Source organism: Olea europaea, chromosome 23 (assembly GCF_002742605.1).
Source record: "Olea europaea var. sylvestris chromosome 23, O_europaea_v1, whole genome shotgun sequence".
NCBI classification, from domain to species: domain Eukaryota; kingdom Viridiplantae; phylum Streptophyta; class Magnoliopsida; order Lamiales; family Oleaceae; genus Olea; species Olea europaea.
Genome location: NC_036259.1, coordinates 11902995 through 11908755, shown reverse-complemented (window position 1 = coordinate 11908755; position 5761 = coordinate 11902995). Strand labels below are relative to the sequence as shown.

The 5761-nt window shown below is 31.0% G+C and overlaps 1 long non-coding RNA gene across 1 annotated transcript; it reads right to left on the bottom strand.

The window, feature by feature from the left end:
• Positions 1 to 232: 232 nt before the first annotated feature.
• On the bottom strand, positions 233 to 1789 carry LOC111372406. Its single transcript, XR_002698763.1, has 3 exons — positions 1080 to 1789; positions 920 to 1000; positions 233 to 757 (listed from the first exon to the last, which is right to left on the bottom strand). It is a non-coding gene; the product is annotated as an uncharacterized LOC111372406 (long non-coding RNA).
• Between the last annotated feature and the right edge of the window lie 3972 nt (positions 1790 to 5761).

Below are 5761 nucleotides of genomic sequence, written 5' to 3'. Positions count from 1 at the left end.
TGTATTTTCATTCCAATAATGTGGCTCAAACGAGGGCTAAATGTGTTGAATTTTCGTGATCGACATTGCAAAGAAATAGTACTAAAGAAAAACCATTACTAAAAAACCAAGCAAGCTCACAACAAAGAGAAAAAAAAATGATAATAAATAATCCAAGAGAAAATAATAGAGAATTAAGGAATCCTAGACATTGATGGCTCATTTAGAATGAGAAATGAGTTTTTAATTAGCTTTTATTCTTCAACTCAATACGAGTGTTTAAATGAAGATTCATAGATAATATCTTCTTTATATTGTTTCTGCAAAGTAAACAAAAGAACCAAAACAAAGGTCAGGAACAGGTGTTGCTGTATACTAAATGCAAAATCTGGATTTCTTATCTTGTCTATATTTACAAACGAATTTTGCAATCACGAACATGGCTACCATGTTAAATGCTTTCAAACATTATATCAACCTTCACATGCTTTGGGCTATGTTTGGGTCTAGAACTTCACGGAGGACAGTGGAAGGGAAAAATGAAATCAGCGAAAACTAATTTCGTCCCCTTTCTCCTGTCTAACTAAGCAAATGCCAATTACAAAAAGATTTGGGTGTTCACATCCTTCTCCTTTTTTCAAAAGTCTTCTTAACAGCTTTCTAGTCATCTGTGACATTGGAAACTGTCTTCAACACTCCATAGTGCTGTACAATGTTGCATTTGGTAGGACAACTCCAGCACCATCAGAGGCTGGTTCACCCTTCTTGCTAAATTCATCTGTAACACAAAAAGAATGTATAGACCTGAACTTCTGCCTGAGTTATTTGATTTTCAATTTAGAGTTTAACAAATTACAGAGTTGGTTAGTTCTTTTGAACCTCTGCCTGAGTCCTTTGATTTCCAATTTAGAGTTTAACAAATTAGAAAATTGGTTCTTACACTGTGGCTTGACTGTGAGAAGAGCCTTTTCACCCTTCTTCATCTTCTTCATAGCCTTGGCGAGAGCAAGACAAAAGTGACCTGAATAAATGGTCACTTTCAGAAACAAAGAGATACAACAGACCTGTTATATGGCCTGTTAAATTCATGTCAGCATTACATTGCCAAACTTGAATTTATTTGGCCAGATGTTTGATCTCGCTCAATTGTATAATACATTTGATGCAATGCAGACATGATTTCGAATTGCAACTTTCCACCTAAAGTGATACAGTGTCCTATCCTGTAAATAAGATGGTGAAAAAGAATTCCAAGTTTCAGATAGTGATAGCTAATCAAACTTGAACATGAAGTCAAATCATTTTCTACTGGTCTATGGTTCATTTTCCATTCATGTCTACATATAGCAATATAGTGAATTGAGAAAACGGGAGATATCAAGTAGCTCTTGCATAGAAGATTGAGATTACATTCAATCAGATTTCTTTTTCAATAAATTTATAATCTGAGTAACTTTTGTTGATAATCAATCAGATCCAGATCCAGATCCAGGTCCAGGCTTGGATTGTATCTGTTCACAGCCACCATTTCACACTCATTCTTGATAGCTGGAAGCATCTCATCATATTGGGCAATAAGTATATGATATACTTGGTGTGATGCTTTGGTTTTAAAATACTGGTGTTTGTTGTTAGGGCAGAAAACCAAATTAAACTTCCATAAAATCCGATTGAATCGTTCCCAGTAAAGTGTAATCTAAATCAAACCATATCCATTCAAGAAACTAAACAATTAAAGTAGTAAACAATATTAACCCCAAAATTATAGAAGTACAGAAAAATCCAGAATCGAGCACAGCAATTGAACAGGCAAGAACATAGTAATACTAACCTAAAACATTATGCAGTAAACTAATGAAATCACATATATGAAGAAATAGGGAGTAAATGCGGAGCTGACCTTGAGAGAAATTTGAGAAGTAAGAATACTTCGATAGACGCCAATCGGTTAAATCTCTCCACCCCTTGAAGTCCTATTCTAAGGGTTTGTTTGGCTAAACTCTACCGGCAAAAACATTTTAACAAGAAAAGACTCAATGAAGAGAATGAAATTTTTTACACAAATGTATCAAGAATCAACAGGAAGAACTAATTTGTTTGAAAAACTGTACCCAACAGCAATAGCACCACTACAGTTGTCGATTCCAACAATCAGCTTTTCATACAGAATCCCTCTCCAATCAACCTCCACCGCTCACAGGTCCAAGCTCGAAATCGAAATCATCATTACTTTGGCTGGATTATTATTTCCTTTGGACAACTCAGAAGGTTTTCCTTGCGGGAAATACAGCTAGCAATAGAGAATTTCAGTGAAAGAAACATTACTAGACAAGGGTGCTTTGGAAAAGCATACAAGGGTATCTTTTCAGACAACACGAGTTACTGTGAAACGCCTAATGGTTTATCTTAGTCTTGGTAGACAGGCTGCATTTTTATGGGAGGTTCACTTGGATAAGTATTGCAGTTCACAAAAACTTGCTTTGGTTAATTAGGTTTTGTACAACCTCTACATAGAGAATTCTTCTTCACCCATTCATGCATAACCTCAATGTCGAATATCAGTACTTTCATCAAATTTAAGTTCAATTGCCCTTTTTTTGGTCAATGGTCTGTCAAAATGGGAAAGAACATATATGAAAAAAAACACATTTTAGTCCCCCCACTCAAATAAGTTCAACAAGATGATTGTCCTATGAATTTCTCTCAATAACCAGAATTGATTTTTTATTTTAAGATAAAAGAATTTTGAGAAAGATATGCCCCCCATCTGAAAAATCGAAATATTACATAAATGTTCTTCATTCAGAGGATAACCCATTAAAAACACCTTACATATTCTTAAAGAGCCTAAGCTGACTCAATTTATCACTTATTCAAACATAAGAGCCAACTCTTCACCGTGCTTAACAAATTTGACCAATTTTCTCCACGTATATCTTGAAAAAGTGAGTTTTATATAAATAAAATCTACCACAGGCTTTGATAGTACACCAGAAGGAAGGTCCGAAATCCAATAACTTTAGGTAATAATAATAATCTATTTTTAAATGTTTTAAGCATTTGCTTACAGATAAATGACACCGATAATTGTCTTGTTCTAATTAACTCAAAATTAAGCATTTGCGTATTAAATGGCCTGACATCAACAAAACTACAATTTGGCTCAGCTATCTTTTGCCACAATAAAATTAGTAGACAACATATATGAATTTTTTATAACCTTCTTCAGAGCAAATCAAAGCTCAAGACTTCAGAAAATAATACACTTTTAAGGCATATAAAAATTGGGACATCAAAATAGGAAAATTTTGAATTATCTTTTTAACAATTCAATCTCAAGACACTGATTCCATCTTCAAACACAACCTTAAACTAATTCAAAAGTATGCACCGCAAATGGAGTAGTGGATGCATCAAATACAATAAGTTATAAAGTACCTGAAGAGTTCGATTCTTTGATACGATTGGTTCGATCACGCAGTGGCTTTTTAGGCCCAAACATTTTATTTTATTTTTTTATTAAGGGGAAGTGGAATAAAAGCATGTTTTAATTCACATGGATTTTATTTTTAGGCCCAAATTCATGATTTTGTTTTATAGTTTTATCATCATTAAATTTATGATCAAAACACAATGTTCGACATGGGTTAAATCAGGGGCGGACCCAGACCTTTAATATTGTGGGGTCAAAACTTTAAAAATAATTTTTTTAATAAACAACGTAATATCAATGAAAATAAGTTTATATGTATTTTAACAATTTGAAAATGTCGTATAATTACATCATCATTAATATTATTAAATAAATTTTGCTACTTGTAAAGTTTTGTTTATCATTTCATTGGCAAATGCTGAGCTAACATTGAGTAAATTAAATAGAATATAGAAATTAAATGAATTGAAATAAAATTCAAGTTTAGTTTAGGAAGTAAATGAAATTCAAATTTAAAGCAAATATAATCGAAAGAAATTCAAATTGCACTTAATTCGTAAAGATCCTAAAAAATTTACATCATATTTCATGTAAGACTTACGAATGAAACGATATAAATTATATTGAAAAATTTATCGTGCAAAAATAATAATTAATTGAATTTTTCAAAAGAAAAAACGAGTTAGACGTCTTTTTTGAAGCCTACGTTTGATATATATTTAACTATTTTCAATATCCGTTTGGACCATTCGATATGAAAATGATATAGTTTTCGAAACAAACTTTTACATAACATAGACGATTTGTGGATTCAGATAGCACATGATCGCAAACAAATTTTTAAAGTTAGAATATTATCCAAATTCTCAAAATACTTGTTTCAAACGCCCTACTTTAACATGTCATAACTTTTGCTATAGTTGACCACTTCGCATGCCATTAATGAGTGAAAAACTAGGCCATGAGCACTTCGAAATGGTATTAAGAATGTAATATTTTAACTTCATTTGACATCTCGACGAGTGCATCAAAGTAGATTGTTAAATAAATAAAAAAAAAACAAACAAGCAGGGGCAAAATTTTGTGAGGTCATTTGATCCCACATAACCACATGTGGGTCCGTCTTTGAATTAAATTATGCCCGCACAGAAAATATTTCCTGGTTCCTCCCCTGTTATCACGTGTTTGCTCTTCGCCACCCTAACAAAAAACAAACGTATTCCGATTTATTTAATTCTATAAAAGAAATCAAAACTTTTAGTTGCATAAAACAAAAGAGTAAAAAAGAAACCTGGAGAAAGATGAAGCCTTGAAGAGGGCAATAGGAGATAGAGAGTTGCTAAATTAGAGGATTTAAGGAGTTTCTCTCTGTTCTTGGCGGACGAAGCTACTCCTTTTTAAGGTTTGGCATCCAAAGTGAACAGTGCAAGAGAAACAATACGTTACAAAAAATTTTCATTTATAGATGTGTTATAAAAGCAGAATTAATCAATAGAAAAATGTCCGTGATTACACCCACGGGCGGACGTAGACATTTTACATTAGAGGGTCACAATCAAATTTTTTAAAAAAGGATGAAATTCTTTTAATTTTTTTCTGTGTGTTATAAACTGTTCTATTACTTTTTCATCTTAATTATTTTTACATCTAAAAATTTTTTATATATAAAAAAATTTCGATTATTTTAGGATTTTTTTTATTATTTCTTTTTCCTCTCAATCCAATTAATTTTTTTTTAAAAATAATCTAATAAGTTTCCTAATAAAATTTTTGATGTCATTTGAAAAAAAAAATTTAATTGATCGAGAAGAAAATGTAACAATAAAAAAATCCTAAAAATGATTGAATTTTTTTTATATAAAAAATTTGTTTAGATATAAAAATAATCAAAATGAAAAAGTAGTATAATAATTTATAATCTCTATGAAGTAATAAAAAATTTTATTAAGAATTTTACGTCAAATTTTTTTTTATGTGATATCACATATAAAATTTCCTAATAAAATGATGTAAATTATATTGAGAATTTTATCGTGCAAAAATAATAAATATTAATAAAATAATTGAATTTTTTTTCCAAAAAAGACGAGTTATACGTCTCTTTTTAGTATACACGTTTGACGTACGTTTAACTATTTTCGATATTCATTTAGATCATTCGATATATTTATGATATAGTTTTCGAAATGAGTTTCGAGAGGATATAGAAGATTTATGGATATGGCTAGCGTATAATCGTCGAAGAATTTTTAAAGTTAACTTGTTATCGAAATTCTCGAAATATTAGTTTGGAATACCCTATTTTGACGCCTCGTAACATTTGCTACGATTGACTATTTCACACAACAT